Source organism: Triturus cristatus, chromosome 4_1 (genome assembly GCF_964204655.1).
Source record: "Triturus cristatus chromosome 4_1, aTriCri1.1, whole genome shotgun sequence".
NCBI classification, from domain to species: domain Eukaryota; kingdom Metazoa; phylum Chordata; class Amphibia; order Caudata; family Salamandridae; genus Triturus; species Triturus cristatus.
The window spans coordinates 398674569-398696422 of NC_140585.1; positions in this window are offsets into that span (position 1 = coordinate 398674569).

Sequence of the window (21854 nt, forward strand, 5' to 3'; positions counted from 1 at the left end):
ACCCACCCCTCATATTGCAGGCCACTGCTAGGAGTCCTATGCACCCACCCCTCATATTGCACCCACGCACCCCCTTGGAGCAGTACACTGCTGGCCTGGACCTACACACACACCAATATGAAGGTAACATGCTGGGCCAGTCCTCTAAGCCCACATTCCTGGCGTGTGTACACCTCGTATCCCAAATGTACTGGTGCCGTAATGGGGTACGTGTGACACGCACCGTACCCACGCATTCATTGCGTGTGTACGGTCCGTATCACTGTTCTAATGGTAGGGGTACGTGTGGTACGCACCGTACCCACACATTCATTGCGTGTGTACGGTCCGTATCACTGTTCTAATGGTGCCGTAGGGGTGCGTGTGAAACGCACCGTACCCACGCATTCATTGCGTGTGTACGGTCCGTATCACTGTTGTACTGTGCCTTAGGGGTACGTGTGGTACGCACCGTACCCACGCATTCATTGCGTGTGTACGGTCCGTATCACTGTTCTAATGGTGCCATATGGGTACGTATGACACACACCATACCCACGCATTCATTGCGTGTGTACGGTCCGTATCACTGTTCTACTGTGCTGTAGGGGTACGTGTGGTACGCACCGTACCCACGCATTCATTGCGTGTGCACGGTCCATATCACTGTTCTAATGGTGCCGTAGGGGTACGTGTGACACGCACCGTACTCACGCATTCATTGTGTGTACGGTGCGTATCACAGTTCTACTGTGCCGTAGGGGTACGTGTGGTACGCCCCATACCCATGCATTCATTGCGTGTGTACGGTCCTTATCACTGTTCTACTGTGCCGTAGGGGTAAGTGTGGTACGCACCGTACCCACGCATTCATTGCGTGTGTACGGTCCGTATCACTGTTCTAATGGTGCCGTAGGGGTACGTGTGCAACGCACCGTACACTTCCTTTGTTGCGGTAAGCAGGGGTTGCTGGCCCGGCCCCCCCCAAGTGACCCGACCCTGGTGGTAATGTATGGCCTCCATATTATTGGTTTGGCTTTGAATATGGGGTTGGTTTCCTACCCCTCACCCCCCCCTCCCCCCTGGCCCCTGGGTGTTGTTCCAACCTTCTGCGGCATGTGCGTCGGGTGCGGTGCACCAGGTCATAGGCCAAGAGGACCGGGATGACACGTACGACAGGGTTCATGGCATGTACGTCGCGTACCGGGGCTCCGTTGCATAGCGGTTCGCGTCGGACTCTGCTTTTCCGGCTGTGTTTGACTCCCGTAAAAAAAGAGCCGTATGGCGTGACATAGGGACGAATCATACTTGCTGGGTCGGAAACAGCTGCCTGAATACGTCAGGACGTCGCGTACAAGCTGTTCCTGATCAGAATCGTAGGTTTTTTTGACCCGTGCGGGCTTGTTTACGAAACGTACGGAAATAGGCTTTCTGTACTAGGTTGTACGGAAAGTTTACCGGGTACACGCTCCGTACAGCCTTTTTACAGGATCGGCCCCCTAGTGATGTGCAGTGCCAAACCGTGTGTATAAACGTACCCTCAGCCCGACCACAACAAAGACACTCCAGGGACGCAATCAACCCCGCCCGCCACAGCCGTGTCCTAGTATAGTAGACCCTGTGAAGGTATTTGAACTGGACTAGGTGGAGCCGTATCGCTATGGTCACCCCCGCGTGGCCTCCAGCAGCTCCTCCTCCTCCTCCTCCTCCTCCTCCTCCTCCTCCTCCTCCTCCTCCTCCTCCTCCTCCTCCTCCTCCTCCTCCTCCTCCTCCTCCTCCTCCTCCTCCTCCTCCTCCTCCTCCTCCTCCTCCTCCTCCTCCTCCTCCTCCTCCTCCTCCTCCTCCTCCTCCTCCTCCTCCTCCTCCTCCTCCTCCTCCTCCTCCTCCTCCTCCTCCTCCTCCTCCTCCTCCTCCTCCTCCTCCTCCTCCTCCTCCTCCTCCTCCTCCTCCTCCTCCTCCTCCTCCTCCTCCTCCTCCTCCTCCTCCTCCTCCTCCTCCTCCTCCTCCTCCTCCTCCTCCTCCTCCTCCTCCTCCTCCTCCTCCTCCTCCTCCTCCTCCTCCTCCTCCTCCTCCTCCTCCTCCTCCTCCTCCTCCTCCTCCTCCTCCTCCTCCTCCTCCTCCTCCTCCTCCTCCTCCTCCCTCCTCCTCCCTCCTCCTCCCTCCTCCTCCCTCCTCCTCCCTCCTCCTCCCTCCTCCTCCCTCCTCCTCCCTCCTCCTCCCTCCTCCTCCCTCCTCCTCCCTCCTCCTCCCTCCTCCTCCCTCCTCCTCCCTCCTCCTCCCTCCTCCTCCCTCCTCCTCCCTCCTCCTCCCTCCTCCTCCCTCCTCCTCCCTCCTCCTCCCTCCTCCCTCCTCCCTCCTCCCTCCTCCCTCCTCCCTCCTCCCTCCTCCCTCCTCCCTCCTCCCTCCTCCCTCCTCCCTCCTCCCTCCTCCCTCCTCCCTCCTCCCTCCTCCCTCCTCCCTCCTCCCTCCTCCCTCCTCCCTCCTCCCTCCTCCTCCTTCCTCCTTCCTCCTCCCTCCTTCCTCCTCCTCCTTCCTCCTCCTCCTCCTCCTTCCTCCTTCCTCCTCCTCCTCCTCCTCCTCCTCCTCAAAACTTTTGCTTCAATGGGACTGAATTCGGGTATGGACTCCAGACCCTGCAGGCTAGGGGACAGCGTGTGGCGTAACTGCAAGTATCGATAGAATTGTTTCTGGGGCATATGAAACTCCTCCTGGGATCCCATAAGGACTTTAGTGTCATGCCCCTCAGAACATCTCCCAGGGTGGAGATACCAATGGCGTCCCATCCCCGAAACCCCGGAAGGGCCGGCAAGTGGGACAGGCACCCATTGTTCCACAATGGGGTCTCCCGAGTCAGGACGTTCCACCAGCCCATGCGCCGCAGCACCTGTCTCCAAACCATAAACACCACCCGCGTGGCCGATGGCGGCGCACTCCGCAGCCGCGCAGAGTACAAAAGTGTATGTAGCGTGTGATGCCCCATAAGGCAGCATTCCAGTGCGTATGCCGGGTCTCCCCTGTCGCCGTACCACCACTCATTTAGGACCAGCATGCTGTTCTCCTCGAGGTAGCGGGTGAGTTGTCTGTTGGTCTTCTCAATGACCTTCGCCGGGAGCAGGGAGATGGGCTGGAAGTTCTTGAGGTCCTTGGGGTCAGCCTTGGGTTTTTTGTGTAAGGCGTTGATCTCGGCGTGCTTCCAGCTCTCCGGGAAGGTCACGGTCTCGAAGGAGAGGTTGATGGCCTTGCGGAGATGGCATGCGATGGTGGCACTGGCTTTGTTGAAGATGTGATGTGGGCATGGGTCTGACGGAGATCCGGAGTGGATGGTGTTCATGATTTTGATGGGGTCGTCGTCGTTTATGTTGGTCCAGGAGAGCAGGGGTTCGGTGCGGATGGTGGCCGTGGGGACGGAGGTCTCAGTGGTTGTCGGGACGGTCGTGGCATTGAATCTGTTGTGGATGTCTGCAATCTTGCGATGGAAGAAGGTGGCAAGGGAGTCACACAGGTCTGCCGAAGGTGGGATGTTGTTGGTGTTGGAGCTGGGGTTGGAGAGTTCCTTTACGATGTTGAAGAGCTCTTTGCTGTTGTGTGCGTAGTTGTCTAGGCGGTCTTTGAAAGAGGCCCTTTTGGCGGATCTGATGATGTGAGGGTGTCTGCGGGAGGCGTTCTTGTGGGCTGTGCAGCTGTCCGGTGTCTGTTGATGGTGCCATTTCTTCTTTCATTTTCTGCAGGTTTGCTTGGAGGCCTGGAGGTCTTCAGTGAACGAGATCGCTTTCTTGCTGGTGTGTCTTTCGGAGGGTTTCTTGATCGGAGCGAGGGTGTTGGCGCAGTCGTCGATCCATTGTCTGAGGTTGCGGGCGGCGGAGTCAGGGTCGGTGGGGTTTCCGGAAGGTGAAGTGGATGCAGCGATGGTCGGTCCAGTGGAGTTCGGTGGTGTGGTTGAAGGAGACATGGTCGCTTACGGAGGAGATGGAGTCAAGTGTGTGTCCAGCAGAGTGGGTGAGAGTTGTGACGAGTTGTCTGAGTCCGAGGTTGGCGATCAGGGTGGTGGAGTTGCAGTTGTTCTCAAGGTGAAAGTTCAGGTCCCCGAGGAGGATGTAGTCTGTGGAGGCGAGGGCATGTGTGCTGATGAAGTCGGCGATGGAGTTGCTGAACTGTGGTCGGTTCCGGGGGGTCTGTAGACGAGGGTTCCTCTGAGGGTGGTGTTGGGGTCGGCGTGGATCTGGAAGTTCAGGTGTTCGGCAGTGCTGAGGGTGTCGTCGGTGTTGGTTGAGACTCAGAGTGTTTCTGAGGACGATGGCGATTCCTCCTCCTACTCTGTTGGTGCGGTCCCTGCGGGTGATCTTGTAGCCGACTGGGATGGGTATGGCGATGTCGGGGGCCGAGGAGGTGTTCAGCCAGGTCTCCGTCAGGAAGGCGACGTCTGAGGAGGTTGAGTCGAGTAGGTCCCAGAGATCAATTGCGTGTTTGCGTGCGGAGCAGGTGTTGAGAAGGATGCATCTGAGCTAGTTGGGTTCTATCCTGGTCGGTGGGTTGGCGGGTCGGATGCTGGTGAAGCTGCAGTTCCGGCAGGAGAAGGGTCCTTGGGTGCGCCTCGGGGCGGCCAGGCAGCAGGCGTGTGATCGTCTGGCCTTGAGTGCGTGGAGGGTGCTGGAGTCGTAGCGGAGACAGGAGTCGTGGCGTTCACGGGGGCCAGGGGTTCTGGCACCGTGCGCGGTCCATGCGCGGACGGGCGCAGACGGGCTTGCCTTAGGCGCACCTTCGACTCGCCAGCAACGCGTCCGCTGTGCGCTGCCGCGCAGCGGCCGCCATATAAGGGGTGTGGGAGAGAGGAGCAGCTGGGGAGCGGGGCGGCGAATCGAAGGGCGGGGCCGCAAGGGCGGGAAATGAGTGGGCGGGGGATACAGAAGGGAAAAAGGGGGACAACAGTAAAATGGAATAACCAGTGCAGATAACCAAAATGACAGAAAAGAAACCACTAAACACTAACACAACACAGATGAAGAGGCACAATTACAACAGGCAACAGCTGAGGTACAATACAGTCAGAAGCGCAATGACAGTCAGGCACAGGCTGAAGGAAGAGGCGAACTCGCAACAGCGGCAGCAGCGGCCAGGGAGGACACGGACACACAGGTGGTGCTGTGCGGTGTGGGGAGCGGCCTAACCTGAAAGCAGGGTCAAGGGTCATTAATATAGTTTGTAAAAATATAGTTGTTTAAAATATCGATTTTTTAAAACTAATTAATAATTAGTTGTTAATTTATAATTAATTGTAAAATAATTATGGACATTGTGTAATTAATGTAATGCTCGGGTTGTGGGGTTTATAGGGGTAAAGGGTGGGGAGTAATGCATGTTTAATAATTAGTTGTTAATTAATTGAAAATTACAAATGGAAATTGGGTAATTAATTTTTGGTGTGGGTTGTGGGGTAAAGGCTGGGAAGTAATTTATGTTTAATTAATGAATAATTAGTTGATTAATATATATGCTCGTCATTTTAATGATCATCATTTTGCTAATGTTGCAGATTTGAGTTTCATGATCTTGGAACATATCCCTAGAAACCCGAGAGGGGGTGATAGGGTGCTAATTTTAAGACAAAAAGAATCCAGATATATAGTTGAGTTTTCAACCAAGAGTCCAGGAGGTTTGAATATGGATGAGAAGTTGTCCATTCATTTGAAAACTTGATATATTTGAGTAATAGATCCCATGTTGACTTCTCAGCTGCTGTTGTCTCCTGTGGTTTTTTGCTGTCTTTTGCTTCTTGTTTCTATTTTTCTATTTAATGCTTTGAGCCGCTTAATGTATTTGGCTCTCTGCTTCCTATGACTTTATAAGTGCTATTGTTTATTGACTGTATTTTTATTAATTCTAATGTATTGTTATGTATGTTTTTTGGTTTCTTAACAGGAGTGAAGGAAGGAGCCCTCTCAAATGCACTTTTCTACACAGGCATCCTACCCTTTCCTCCACTTAAGTTTTCGACACTTCTACACGTGGTATTGGTACATTATTTATTTATTTCCTCAGCCGCTGTCAGTGTGAGGTTGTAGAGGCCTCAAGATTAATTTTGTTGGCAGTAAGAATGGTTAGATGTGGTCATATACGTTTAAACTCAATTAGATGAGTTATGAGCATGCTGCTATATTTAGCAATGAACAGTATTGATTGTGTGTCATTGCTATTTGTTGATAACTGGACACTTGTCCTAGTTGGTGTGCAATCTTGATATTTGTGTATTGCCATTTGTGTACATTTCTTTCAAGTGCAATCTTGATATTTGTGTACTGCTATGTGTGTATATTCCATTTAGGCACCTGACTAGAGATGCTGTGAAAATGCTGCTTTACCGAGCAATGTAAAGTACTGTTGTTGCTATTTGCTAATAACTGGACACTTGTCCTAGTTGACGTGCAATTGTGATACTTGTATACTGACACTCGTGTACATTACATTTGGGCAATTGCCCGATAGGTACAATTACGGCAATTTTAGAGCCTATGGAATTAATTATAGATGCAATAACAATTGTATTTTGCTGAACGCTTTGACCCATGATTTCCATGTCGATTTTGATACAATAATTTCATTTGAATGAATAAGGATGAAACTTTGACCCATGATTACCATGTCGTTTTTGATACAATAATTTTATTTGAATGTCTAAGGATAGAATGTTCCTTCAAGCATGTGTATAATTACAACAGCTTCTGTGTCATATCAGTCATTGAAGCCCTTTACCTTTCAAAGATGGCCACCGATTTCAGATCACGCACCTCTGTATTCTCGACATTAGTCCTTTGTTTATGTTTACTGACAAATTGCGTAATGAGGAAACTTTATTTAATGTATGGCGTGGTGGTGTTTGTATTACACGTGAACAAGGCTCGGTGCTGAAACGCGTTGTTTAATTAAATTCTTGGACCCATCTACATTTTTTGCGGTGCCTTTCTTCCTGAGAGCGTATGAACTATTTTTTGATTTGGGATATATATATATATATATATTCACTTAAAAAACCAAAGGTAAACACACATGTTATAGTTAGGTGAATATTTCACTCGTAAAAAAACCAATGAAATTCCCCCGTTATAGTTAGTTCAGATAACTATAACTCGCGCGCCCGCAATCCACTGCTCATAACGTCACATATTACATCACTCATGACATGGTCAGTGGCATCACTGATGACATCATCCTTGTGATAGAGTGGCGGTCGCGCGAGTTATAGTTATCTGAAGTAACTATAAAGGGGGAATTTCATTGGTTTTTTACGAGTGAAATATCCACCTAACTATAACATGTGTGAAACCTATGGTTTTTTAAGTGAATTTGCAAGGTTTTTTAAATGCTAATTCCTAACTATAACGTGTGTGAAACCTATGGTTTTTTCAGTGAATTTGTAAGTTTTTTTTAAATGCTAATTTATTTATGTATTATTATTTTTTTTATATATTTATTTTACAATAAACTACGTATTAATTATTTTTTTAGTTTTCACCGTGCGTGCACGATGCGTGCACCCCGCGATTTAAAAAAATAAAAATAAAATATATATTTTTTTTGGGTTTCTAACCGTGCGCGCACGGTGCGCGCACCCCCGCGATTTGAAAAAAAAATAATTTTTTTTTTTTTTGCCTTCGGGGTCCTTCAGGGACCCCCTGACAAAGGCTAGGGGGTCAGGAACTCTCTACCCTGCCCCCTTTTCACGTTCGCCACCTTCCTTTTTCACTCTCGCACTGAAAACAAACAAAATGGCGGCCGGCACTTCCTGATTTCGACCGATTCGAACGTTGACTAACATGTAACCACCAATCAGAATTACGCTCGCGCACGTTAGGGTGCTCGCACGGTGCGCGCACCCTGCGCGCGTATAGATATTGATATGCTTTTAAATGCTATTTTCTCAGGAAATACTGAACAGATTTACACCAGACCTGCAAAAGGCACTTCCTTGACCTTATGGCTATCTCTCTGCCAAATTTCAAGTAATTCTGTTCAGCCGTTCGGGCTGTAGCTGTGTCTAAAGGTCCTATGGAAAAATGCATGGAGAAAACGCGTTTTGGGACCCCCCTTTTTTCTCAGCCCCCGCTTGACGAATCACCCCGAGACTTTCAGGGTAGGAGCTGAACGGAGCGCCCCATTAGTTTTGAAAATTTCGTGAGGATTCGTCAACCGGCGCCAAAGTTATTCAAAATAGAATTTTGAGATTTCCTATGGAAACACGGTCCTAACTATAACTATCTACTGGCGACCGCCAGTAGATTATATATTATATATATATATATATCTCCCAGGCCAATAAAAGTAAAAACGCGCTCTCAGAAGTCCATATCCGGGAAGGGCATAACCCGATTTATTGGGTCAAATAAACACAAAAAGACGCGTTTCGGTGACTGCCTTTTTCAATTTTACACGGCGTCCCGAGACCAAATTATTTATATCAATAACTAGACATTGATTGTGTTTTGCAACCTGGAGCCAAACGACCAAACAAGGGACTTGACAGATGGGTATTGAAACAAATTTCAGCCATCTTTAAACATGCACCAGAGATCATTATGTAAGTTCAATATAAATGAAAACATTTCATCAACTGCATAGATGTATACATATATACAAATAGACAGAAACTGAATTCAAAGTTTAATAAGAATTTTTTGCCCTGTATGGGCTATCACTTTTGTACAGTCTCTGATTTTAGTAGACATTAAAAGAAACAGGCAAAACCATAATGATGTTTTATTAATCACAATGAAGCCCAAGATGGGCTGGCTCCTGTCTCGTTCTACTACAACAATTATTATCACCTCTTAAAGCGTATAATCCAAATATGCTCTACCTGACTTGACCCTGTGAACTTAAAGTAGAGCCACAAGGAAAAGAAAGGAAAACCCACCAAAAAGCAACCTAACATGGGGCAATTAATAGACCAAACAATCATAATACAAAGAGGCTATTCCAAAGGAATTGAAAATGTTAATGGGGTGATTAATAACCAGTACTCCCTGGTTGGCCACATAATGAATACATACAAGGTAGATGACAATTATTATAGAACCTTGTGCACAGAGATATACTTTTAACCTATTAATTGTGTTTTGAGGTATTTTAGTTTGTAAATCAATTATATACCGGGACTCAAGTCTGCGGAGTTTAAGTAGCCTATCCCCTCCTCGGATACTAATAGGTACGTGATCTAGGCAAAATAGCGTATATTATATATTAATTATTATGTATGTGTAACATTTTTAATTACGTTTATTTGTTATATTGTTTTACAATGTATATTTAAACTTTTTTTTTTTAATTTTATTATTTAATACATTTTATATTTATTTTATTATATATCTCTAAAAGAAATGATATTTTGTACAACTATATTTTTTTCCATTGATATTTTTCCATTCTATATTTTTTACATCTATATTTTTTACATCTGTATTTTTTACATCAATATTCTGTCAGTGAACTGTTTGTTTTCTGACCCTTTCTGTTGATACTCTGATTTTTTTTTGGGGGGGGGAGATAAATGGGCTTAGATTGGAGGGTTGAAATGGCCTAGTGACTTTTATTCCCCAAGTCAAAAAGATTTCATATTCCTGTAAGATTAAGTCTATTAAACCAGTTGAGTTCCAGGTTACCAGTGTTAGATTTTGGTCATCGACTTTATTAGAAAGAAATTCTAATGATTCTATATTTTTGCTTCTAATTCTTTCTAGTGATGGAATTGCCTTACTAAGGGGTCTATTAGGATGACGGCCAGAAAACCACGCCGCGTAGCGGAAATCAACCGTCCGCTGGTACCGCGGCAAAACCGGCGGTCCGATTAGGATCAACTGCCAAAAAAACCCAACCGCGGCGCAACGAGGCTACCAAAGACCGCCCGTAGTGGGCGGAGAAGGCAAAAATCTGTCCGCGGCGGTCGGTTTCGCGGCGTAAACACACCGAACCGCTGCCAGGACAGCGGAGACACCGCACGCAAAATTAGGATATCCCCGATGTGACCGCAGTACGTTCCGCTGTTTCTGACTTCCGCGGTCGCAAACAGTGATGAATGGGCGATCCGGCAGAAGGGCTGTAGTATAGCCAACAAAAAAAAAAAAAAAAATCACACGAAGTGCACACCGCAAACTAGCCCTTCCCCCAAAAACACCTAAAAATCCCAAAGACACACCCCCATGGAAAATTCAAAAAGTACTAATCCCAGGACAACCCACACAACACACCCGATAGCAATACTCCATCCTGACAAACCCACATAGCGGAGCATAAAACCAGCCCCTTCCCTGACCAGAATCCTTTGCAATACTCCACAACTGAAGGGCCCAACACCAAAGCACAAAGGAGAGGCAAACCTGCACACATCACACCAGCACACCACCTACACAACCCTCACCACCCTCACAACTGCACCCCAAATCATTAGCACATCACACACCATGGCACCACAGAAAATGCCCAAATTCACAGAGAGTGAGTCAGTCATGGTAGATGATATAATCAGAGTAGAACCACAATTGTTTTGTGACCTGTTCCAACAGACAGCATTAGCCACCAGAAATCAAAAGTAGGTAAGGATAGTTGACCAGGTCAATGCAGTAGGGACCATCCCTCGCAACAAACAGGAAATCATGAAGCAGTGGCATGACCTTAAGAGTGTTGTCAAAAAGAAGAGGAACAGAACCATGAGCTGGCTCAGAGGACTGGCAGTGGCCCTCCCATTCCACCAAGAACATTCACTGCAAGGGAGGAGAAGGTGCTTGCCATACTGCTCCACCACTGAGCAGGATGTAGCACTCCCCACCCACCCAGAAGCATGTGTAAGCCATTGTATGGTTCACCCTCACCTAACAGGTAGGTAGCCATCTTCCCAGGGACGGCTGTTTGGGGGTGGGAAGCCTGCACAACAACTCACACCAGGCCCCCTGTCCAACCCCCGAGCAGGATGGAGGACTCCACATCCACCCAGAAGCAGTTGGCTGCCATTGTATCACTACAAACAAACTATCACGTAGGAAGCCATCTTCCCATGGAGGGCTGTTTGTGAGTCCTGCACAACAACTCCCACCATGCCCCCTTGTTCCCCAGCTCATCAAGATGGAGCACTCCCTCTCACCCAGAAGCCATTGTATGGTTCACCCTCACCTAACAGGTAGATAGTCATCTTCCCAGGGAGGGCTGCACAACACCTCCCACCAGGCCCCCTGGCCCACCCCTGAGCAGGATGGAGCACTCAAACACACCCACCCAGAAGGAGTTGGCAGCCAATGTATGATTCACCCTCACCTAACAGGTAGGTATTGAGAAGTGTGGCTCAATGGTTAGAGCGGCAGACCCTGATGCAGAGTTCTGGCCCGGGACCAGAGTTCAATCCCCCGCCTCGCAGGGTATTGGATTCAAGTTCCTCCGACCTGATAATTCTCGCCTCGGTGCCTATTCTAATCATGGGTCCCACGCTGCAACTCTGGGCAATAGCTTGCTTAATCTCCACAACGGCCCCCACAGCGCTAAGGATGCCTGGCTTTCACCTTGTGGTGCCCAGGAGTGGACATCTCACAGGAAATACCAGGAAGGGTTCCACTGCGGTATAAGTACAAGCGCCGGGATGCCTCAGGGTAGCTGTGCGCTATACAAATACTTCACATTTACATTTACATTTACCTTCCCAGGGAGGGCTGTTTGGGGGGTGGGAATCCTGCACAACAACTCCCACCATGCCCCCTTGTTCCCCAGCTCATCAAGATGGAGCACTCCCTCCCACCCAGATGCATGCGTCAGCCACTGCAGTGTACACTTCAAACTAACAGGTAGGTAGCCATTCTATGCTCTCTTGTCCCACCCCGGAGCAGGATGGAGACAGACAGACAGACACAAACACACACACACGCACACACTAAATTTGACAACAGAACAGGTAAGTAGAAAGTGCATGCACCCAGCCATTGCTCTCAAAAAGCATGGTGCCATGACAACATCAGCCCTCTCATCCCCCAATAATTCACACAGATCCAATTGCCACTTACAGTGTGCAGACAGTGTAACTGTCACAGCATCCAAAGTGTGACTCACTGATTCACATGTTGAAGAAAGTCTGTGCACAATCATGCACAGCACTGAATGCCATGTGCAAGTGCCATGTGGGCAGAGCATCAAGCACCACATGAAAACAAAGCAAGCATGGTCTGTAGTACAAATTGAGATTTGCACATGACATGACAAAGGTATGCATGAGATAACAATGGCTAGTTCATGCTCATATGAAATGTCTGCCAGGGAGAGTAAGCAACAAGATGCGACACATAAATTAATTGCGGCGCTAGTCGTTAGATCACAACATGTCCTTGTAATCCCAAAATATGCATGTGGCGCATGGTATGTATTGACATGTCACACTATGGACAAGTAATGCATGTACCTCCACATCAGGTCAGGATGCACAGTAGTGTGCAGACAAACAATGTGATAACTAGTAAACTGTGTGGTGTATTACCTGTGAATAAGATACATCCAACACCAAGCTTGAGGGGTGCACTTCAATGACCATCTTCCCTCTGTCCCACAGGTGACCAAGAACTGATTGCAGAGGATGACAACAGCAGCCTGCAGAGCCAGTGTCTCCCCCCCCTGGAACATGGACTCTCGGATGTGTACTCCCTGGATACTTCGGACGTGGAGCTTGAAGCCGGCCCATCTGGTGTGCCAGGGTGCAACAGGTCCCAGGACCACATTGGCCCCCGCACCACATCTGCAGCAACACCAACATCTACGCAGACCCCTGCTGTAACGGCCTGTACGGCCTCCTCAACCACCACCACCACCACCACCACCACCACCAGTGCTGCCTGCAACACTCTCCCTGCCCCAGAGGATGACCACCCCACACAAACAACTGAGGAGGTCAGGGAAGAGGATGCGGGTGCCTACAGTGGTGAGGCAACAGGTCCGTGACAGCAGGGCAGGTGGGAGGGCAAGGGTCAGTCACAGACAACCAGACACTGGGACCGAAGCCCTGGACAACATCAACAGAGTCCTTGGGGCCTATGAACGGGCCCAGGGAGGAACGGGCAGGGCTGAGGAAGATTCACGTGAGCTCCTTCTGCTGATGAGGTCCATGGACACCCGTGTGGGCCAAATCGTGGACCTCTTGGGCCAGGGAGTGGCGGTACTGAGGGACAGGCCTGCACCACAACCAACACCTCCACCTCCCTCTGGTGGCCCGCAGGATGACAGTTCACCATCCTCCCCAGTGGCCACAGAGGGGGGTGCGGGGGGTAGTCCTCAGACCCCACTGACCCGCAGCAGAGGCCCCCCTGCCAAACGATCAACGGGCCATCCCAAGAAATCCCAGGGAGGATCCTGTGGCAAAGCACCTGCCAAATGCCAGTCACAGAGCCAGCAATAATGGCAACACTCTTCACTACTGCATTGACTTTTTGCCCGGAGAATGGCATCCGTCTGTTGCACTGGGTCACCACATCAATGTGGTGACTAATCTTTTGTCTCATGTACCATCACTGACAACTCACTGCTTCACTAATCACCTTATTGTAAATATTCACCCCCCTGTCACATGTCCCCATTGTAAATAAACACTTGTTACACACACACACACACACGCACGTTGCCGAGTCTGCTCTGTGTTTATTCCAGAATGTGCAGTCTTCAACATGATTACAATGTACCTGGAGTATGGAATGTATGTAGGCATGGAGAGGCTGGAGGGACCTAGGAAAACACAACAGAACAATATTCAAAAGTAAGGTTTTGGCATCACAGACATCACACAACACTTGTCATCAAGGTACTCCAATCTGCACACATTACAATGAGCAACAGTACCGACATAAGCATCCTGTAGATTTGCCAAACTACCCTGTCCCAGAAACATTGGCAGCCAGCACTGAGTCAACAACAGGCTGCAGTCACAAAGCTCACATACACCTTGCCAACAACAACATCAGCAGACAATGGCTCCGATGTACATTGTCATTTACCTTCAAGTGAAGTAGCGGTTGATGAGCTGTTGATGCAGGTCGCTACCTTCATCCTCTCCACTATCCTCGTCACGGGTTGGTTTGCAGGCGGGGGCCTTGGCTGCTCATCAGCATCCAGGAGCAGGGGGATCTCCTTGTGCAAAGCCAGGTTGTGGAGCAAGCAGCTTGCAACTACTATTCGACACACCTTCTTGGTCGAGTACATCAGTGCACCTCCGGTCTTGTCCAGGCAAAGGAAACGTGACTTCGGGAGACCGAAAGTACACTCCACCACACGACTTGTACTCCCATGGGCATCATTGTAGCGGACTTCAGCTGGTGTCCTGGGAATCCGCAGTGGGCTCAGCAACCAAGGACGGTTGGGATATGCTGAATCACCTAAGTGTGAGAAACTTTGCAATGTAACTGTGGCAGAGGACAGCATGTCACACACAGAACACGCTACTGGATTCTTCGTACTCACCCACAATCCTTGCAAGCTCCGGAAGCAATTATCCATTTATTTATTTATATAGCACCTGAATCGACCCCCGGAGGTGTATCTCTGCGCTTTGGACAGGCAACAAGAAGTAGAGCTTCTACAGCAAAATAAGAGACAGAAGGGAGTAGTCTTAAGTTGCTTTCTGAATTGTAGGTGGTCGGAGCATTGTCTCAGGTGCAGAGAAAGTTTATTCCAATAGAGGGGACCGAGGTGGGAAAGAGCCTTCCCACCCAATCTGGCTTTCCTGACTCGGGGAACCATCAGAAGAGACTTAGATCCCGAGCAAAGGGAGCTAGAAGGCAGATGAGGTATAAATTTCTCGGAAAGATAGACGGGGCAGAGGTTGAATAAAGCCTTATGGATGGTGCAGCAAACTTTAAACTTAACCCGTTTGCGTATTGGAAGCTAGTGAAGCTGACAAAGAAGATGGCTGGAGGCAGTCCTGGAAGGGGCATTGAGGACCAATCGCGCCGCAGTGTTCTGGACTACCTGCAGTTTGCTAAGCGAGGACTCATTAGCAGAGACCAACAGGCCATTGCAGTAGTCCAGTAGTGACTGAGTCAGAGTCTTCCGAGTTGAATCGGGGAGCAAGGGAAAGACTCGGCATAGTAAGCCCACCATGTGGAAACAGGAGCCAGCTGTCTGAGCAGTAAGGGCCTGATCCAGGCGAATGCCTAAGTTCTTAACAAGTGATTTTGGAGCATGGGGAACACCCAGATCAGCCGGCCACCATTCAGGAGTCCATAGTTGGGGGCCCTCTTCTCCAAAGAGCAAAATCTCCGTCTTCCCAACATTACATTGGATGAAGTTGCTCTTCATCCAGTTTGAAATAGCTCTCATGCCAGAGGAGAAGGCCGACTGTAACGATGGAGTAAATGTATCAAAAGGAAAAAGCAGCTGTGTATCGTCGGTATAAGAGATGGGAATGAACCCACAAGCCCTAAGGAGGTTGGCCAAGGGAGCCACATAGATATTAAACAAAGTAGGGCTCAGGCAGGAGCCCTGGGGCACTCCCTTGGTCAATTCCATAGGCACCGAACAATATGGGCCAAGACTGACGATCTGAGAGCGAGAAGATAAAAAATTGGTCATCCACTGGAAAGCCGAGTCTCTAAGTCCGACTTCCTTCAATCTCCTGAGCAATATATGATGTGAAACTGTGTCGAATGCGGCAGATAGGTCCAACAGCACCAGAATTATAGATTGGCCCCTGTCTAGGGTCATCCTGATGTTATCTGTGACCACTAGCAGAGCTGATTCTGTGCTGTATTTGGGCCTGAAGCCTGACTGGGAAGAGTCTAAGCTACCGGTCAGTCGACATGGTTGGAGAGATGTTTATTGATATGCTTCTCCAATAGCTTGCTCAGGAAGGGAAGGAGCGAGATAGGGCAGGGATTAGAAAAATCCGTTAACGGACCCTTGGTGTTTTTACGGATAGGCATGACCTGTGCTGCTTTACATTCTGACGGAACGTGACCCTCTCTCAATGACAGATTGAGAAGACACTCAATGGAAGGAGACACTTGACAGGCCAGAGAGGTGACAACTTTGGCCGGGATGGTATCAAGAGGGGAACCTGATTTTGCAGTGCGAAGCAGTGTTTCTACATCTGCCAATGTCACGGGAGGGAAGCTCTCTAGCAACTGGGAGGTTGCCTGTACTGGCTGATCAGATGTCATAGTATCCAAAGACTGGCTCCCTGACGGGACAATTTTTTCATACATGAGCTCTATTTTCTGTGAGAAATATTGGGCGATGTTGTTGCAGAGCATTTGTCTAGGAACCTCTAGATTCTCGCAGGCCTTCTCGCAACATTTTTGGAGCATTGCCAGCCTGGGCTAGTTGAGATGCAATGTGAGCTTAACGTCCAGTCTTTATATTCCTATGGTAGCCAGACAGAGTGACCAAGAACCAGTCTTTATCCCTCTCATCATGGGTACGGCGCCAATGTCTTTCGTGTTTCCTACAAAGTTGTTTCTGAGCTTGAAGCTGGGGAGAGAACCAAGCAGTCGGAGGACGCTTAGAGAGGTTAGGAAGTGATTTCAGTGGTGCAAGTTGATCAATGGCACTGGAGATAGCAGAATTGTATTTGACAAGAGCATCCTCTATGTTGTCCGGTGCAGTGTTCCAAGGCACTAAAAAGGAGGCTTGAAAGCACTACGGGGTGACTTTCTTCCATTGTCTACGGGTGTGGGAGGTGACAGGGTTAGATCCCTTCATCTCCCTTGGGCCATGAATGGAAAATTCTATTGACGCATGATCTGAGCATGTTAGTTGTTGAGGAGGCTCACACAGAACACTGGGAGAATTGGAAAAAATAATCTCCAGTGTGTGGCCTGCTGTATGGGTGGGGCCTTCATTGAGCTTAGATAAGCCCAAGAGGGCTAGATCTGCCAGGAGTGTCAGTGCGTCAACATTGGAGGTGCATTCACTGTGGATGTTGAAATCACCCAGCAATAAGAAATTGCTGCTCGAAATCACATGGGGAGTTATTAATTCAGTGAGTTGTAATGAGAATTCGGCTAAAGGGCATAGGGGTCGATAAACTAATGCCCCCTTCCAACTAAGTTGGGAAGAAAAATCTATTCAAAAGACCAAAACTTCCATATTGGCATTACAGCGCTGTCCATCAGTCGTGGCACAATGCTGTTACGCATGATGTACGAGTCATGGGCTGAGCTTGGGAATTTGGCACAGATGTGTGAGATTATCATATCCGCCTAGCACACCACTTGCAAATTGATGGAATAGAAATGCTACATGTTCCTGTAGATGTGCTCACGTGCCTGTGGTTGAACCAGGCCAACATGTGTGCAGTCAATGACACCAACAACATTGGGGTGGTGCCCAAGTGCATAAAAATCTCCCTTCACAGCCACCAATTCATGACGCCTGCCGAAATGGATATATCTGTCCTTGTAGATCATCATAGCGGACAGGACATCACGTAGCACCATGCTGAACATAGGTTGCGACATTCCACCTGCGCTGGACACCGTGTACTGGAATGATCCAAAAGCAAAAAAAAAATGCAGGGCCGCCATCACCTTAGAAGTTGGTGTGAAAGCCTGCGAGGCTGCAGGTGGGGCTCCAACATAGCACATAGGTCTTGGAGGGTGTCTCGATCCAAATCCAGATGGAATTTCCGTATGACCTCCTCGTCCTCCATGTCTGCCAGCACTGTGAAGGGATGATGCACATTTGGTCTCCTCCTAGGTGAGATGAAAGCGGACACAGGTCAATGCAATCCACCAGGAGATGTGTCTGGAAGCTTACGTTTTGACTGACAAAACGGCAACAATGCCTAGCATCACAGTCCAGCTTACAGCACAGCTTACTTGTAGGGACCCCTTCAGCTACACCATATGTACACCTGTCCACTTTTCACACAGCTAGCATCTCACAAACAATATCAGACTATGTGAATGTCCAAAGGGATATGGACACATCTTGCATGGGCAGCCCCGAGAGTAGTACCAACAGCATACGTGTGAAACTGCCCCACTACCGTCTTCTACCTAGCTGCTGTACCTGCCACACCTTCTTGCGTAAGTAACACAGGGCACACATCAACCACACAATGACCCAAGACTGTGCGTTCATTGACAAGTATGTGCATGACCCAAGAAAAGTAGACAGTCAAATCTGCACATTGTGCAATAAGACATTCATCACTGAGTTGCTTAGCCATTGACATGTGTACCCATTGGAGAGTTCTTCACAACACTGTTCTGTGTACATGCCCAGCTAAATCACAAGTGAGTGAGTACATGCCAATGTTTCTAATCATATACAACAACATGGCATGTGTAGTCAGAAGTGGGGTAAAGGTTAAATTGGCATTGAGTGCACAATCTTGTGTTATAAATCATGTGTCTACTGTGCACTGTTGAGAACTGGCCATTGGCCATTCACACTGCATGACGTGTCCATAGGTGCAGTCAAGGTGATCTGCCACCCAAATCACAGTCATTCATAGTAATGTATGGCACACATACCGCAGTAGCTACCGCCTGGCCCCTGCGGTGTGTTACCGCCAATGCCCAAAACACATTTGCTACAGTGAAAGGCATATACACATGGTCAAATGGCAGTTAGCATGCTTCGCCACCCAAATCACGGTCAATCATAGCAATGTATGCCACACATCGCGGTAGCTACCGCCTGGCCCCTGCGGTGTGTCACCGCCATTGCCCTTACAGCCATTGGGAACCGCAATCACGGTAGACAAATGCAATTTTTTAAATTGCGGTAAGCGTGCTCCGCCACCGCGGTCCGGTCATTGGATGCAATTGAAAGATGCACGACCGTGGTAGCGACCGCCTAGCCCCTGCGGTGTGTCACCGCCATGGCCCATGCCCTTACAGCCAATTGGAAACGCAATCACGGTAGACTAATGCAATTTTGAAAATTGCAGTAGGCGTGCTCCGCCACCGCGGAGCCGGTCATTGGATGCATTTGAAAAAGGCTGACCTGGAACACCAATTGCAGCAGCTTAGAACCACTGAAAATACCCCAGGGGGCTATATATGTTTGGGAGGGAGCCTCACATTTCCACAGCTCACAGAGCCTCCTGCCTGCAACCCCTCAACACCAACTGCCCCTGCTGCTGTCTCCAGGGCCTGCTGCCTGCCACCCCTCTTGTGTCTTGATACTGTTCGTACTCACTGTGCAGACCTGCTCAGCCACACTGACATTGTGTGTCTGTTTTCTCATGCATTGCTGTCACTTGGCGCTTTTTTGGCTCCATTATGGCATGTGGAGTCATACCATCCCCTATCTGTGCTTCTGATGCCTACCCATTGCGAGTCTGCACTCCATCTATTTTTGTATGGGGCACTCCTCACCTGTCCACTACTGACGTACACACCACTTCACTCTCATGTCAGCTGTCCCTTGGGTTGCCAGTGTGTGTGCCTCCCTATCACTTCATTTGTTACACTATGCTTTGTGGTGCTGATCTGTGCACAGGACCAATGTGCCACTCAGGACAGTTTACCAATTAGTTATATGTGATTTTTTTTGTCTTGTTTTGCAGCCATGGTTGCTCATATGCAATTCAACTGTTTGTGCTGCACAGTCCTCTGGTCATGTTGTTGTCACCTGGGGGTCCCAGACTTATGCATCTGTGGGTGTTGGGTTAGCTGTATGTGTGTTTACCGAGGTACTGCTTCCCTTCCTGAGTGTGATGTTGTCTGTCTGCTATGCTGATTAGTGTTGTGGGGGTTCATGGTATGTCACTCATATCTGTGTGGAACTGGCATGTTTGGTGTGTACACACTGCTTGTCGTGCATGCAGTGCTATGAGTGTATGTTGCCTTGTCTTTGCCTGGTGTGCACCCCCTGATGTCCTGCTGTGTTTGCAATGTGATATATTCGCATGTGCATCTGTTGTGTGTTTGATGTGGATATGTACAGTGTTTGGGCTGTGTTGTCTCTTGCAGCTGACAGATGCTGTGTGTGTGATGTTCTATTTGCATGTCAGTGTGTGTGTTTTGTTAGTGTGTTTTGGTTCATTCAGATGTGTGTTGCCAGTGTAGTGTGCATTACTTGTGTGTCTGTCACATGCACTTAGGGCTATTCTTGTTCCTTGACTGGTTTTGGGTGCATCCTTGGGGTTTTCTCCTCTCATATGTGACCTGTAATTTGTCAGGATTGTGCATGTGCATGCATGTGGTACACTATAGCACCATGTTGACTTGATGGGTGGTGTGGTATGTCTGCCTGTGTTTCATTGTAGGCCCATTGGACCCCGTTTTTGTCCATGATTGTTTTGAGATGATGCACTTCTTGTCTGGGTTGGGGTATGTTGTCGGTGCATTGTTCCTGACTAATGAGGTTGTGTTCTCCTGTTCTGTCTGGGCTCCCATTGCCTTCCCACAGTTTTGCTTCACAGGTCGGGTCTGGTCTTGTTGTACTTCTGTGTATGTTGTTATGGAGTTTTGTGTTTGGCTGTTTTTGTGCCAGCATTGGTTCAGGCATCCCTGAGTGTGTGTGTGATGTTTGAGGATGCCCCCCAGGGAGTGTGATGGTTTGTCAGTGCATTGACTGTACATTATTGGCAGCAAAACACCCAAGATGATGGACGGAATGTTGCACATTGGCAAAACATTCACCCCCAGTCACAGATCTGGGTTTAATCCATCGTTATTTTGCTCACCACGCCACCCCAGTTCAGACATGGCCATATGCAAATCAGTCTTGACCCTGTGCCTCATGGGAACAGTACAGCCCGAACTGTCAAGCCATGTCTTCCCTGGACCGGAATCAAGCATCCTAGGACCGGTTTCGGGGTTTCACCCCTCTTCAGCCAGGATAGCTTGACTCCAGTTGCGTAGGGAGCACGGGACCCACGTCTGGGCATACCCTTCCCACATAGGGCGAACAGCAACACACACAAGATGATGGACGGAATGTTGCACATTGGCAAAACATTCACCCCCAGTCACAGATCTGGGTTTAATCCATCGTTATTTTGCTCACCACGCCACCCCAGTTCAGACATGGCCATATGCAAATCAGTCTTGACCCTGTGCCTCATGGGAACAGTACAGCCCGAACTGTCAAGCCATGTCTTCCCTGGACCGGAATCAAGCATCCTAGGACCGGTTTCGGGGTTTCACCCCTCTTCAGCCAGGATAGCTTGACTCCAGTTGCGTAGGGAGCACGGGACCCACGTCTGGGCATACCCTTCCCACATAGGGCGAACAGCAACACACACAAGATGATGGACGGAATGTTGCACATTGGCAAAACATTCACCCCCAGTCACTGTACTGGCGTGAATGTATAACATTGTTCTGCATTCTGTCCATCATTGTTGGTTTTGCATTTGTCACCCTGAGTGGGACGGGTATGCTCAGACGTGAGTCCCGTGCTCTCCATGCCACTGGAATCAAGCTATCCTGGCTGAAGAGGGGTGAAACCCCGAAACCGGTCCTAGGATGCCTGGTTCTAGTCCAGAGAGGACCTGGCTTGGCAGTTCGGGCTGGACTGTTCCCATGAGGCACAGGGTCAAGACTGATTTGCATATGGCTGGGTTCAAACTGGAATGGCATGGTGAGCAAAAAAACGATGGATTTAGGCCCAGATCTCTGTACTGGGGTGAATGTATGACATTGTTCTGCATTCTGTCCATCATTGTTGTTTTTGCATGTACATTATTGGCAACCTTCTGTGTGTTTCACACTGGTGTTGTGTGCTGCAGGAGTGAGGTGGGGGGGTATGTGTGAAGGATCCTACTTGTGTTTGGCAGTCATGGAGTGTAACAATGGGCTCCGTGTGTTGTGCTGCTGACATACACCTGTCAAGTAGTTGGATGCAGATGTGTGGCTGTTCATTGTTTGACATCAGAGACTTCCTTTTACCCTGTGCATATACATGGTTTGCCT